Below are 518 nucleotides of genomic sequence, written 5' to 3'. Positions count from 1 at the left end.
TACTTGCCTATTTATATAACTTCTGCTAATAATCCCGAACATTTTCCCCCAGGCACAGGGATAGGAGAAAGAGGAAGAAAGAAAAGGGAGGAGAAGGAAGTTAAAGAGATTTGCTACAGAGGCACACGTTTTATGAATAAATGATGTTGGTTACGTAAGGCTTTGGAGCAGGAGGAGGGAGAAGAGGAGGAGGAGGAGGAGGAGGAGGTGGAGGTGGAGATGAGGTGGAGGTGGAGGTGGAGTGGAGGTGGAGGTGGAGGTGGAGGTGGAGGTGGAGGTGGAGGTGGAGGTGGAGATGGACGAGGACGAGGACGAGGACGAGGACGAAGACGAGGACGAGGAGGAGGAGAGAAGAAGAAGAAGAAGAAGAAGAAGAAGAAGAAGAAGAAGAAGAAGAAGAAGAAGAAGAAGAAGAAGAAGAAGAGGAAGTGTAGAAAAGGGAGAAGGTGTAGAAGTAGGAGGAAGAGAAAGAAGGAAAGGGAAGGGAAGGAGGATGATAAAGACAGAAGAGGATAAAG

The sequence above is a fragment of the Penaeus chinensis genome, chromosome 4 (assembly GCF_019202785.1).
Source record: "Penaeus chinensis breed Huanghai No. 1 chromosome 4, ASM1920278v2, whole genome shotgun sequence".
In the NCBI taxonomy this organism is placed as follows: domain Eukaryota; kingdom Metazoa; phylum Arthropoda; class Malacostraca; order Decapoda; family Penaeidae; genus Penaeus; species Penaeus chinensis.
The sequence above is the reverse complement of the archived record's forward strand: the minus strand, read 5'-3'. Positions refer to the sequence as shown.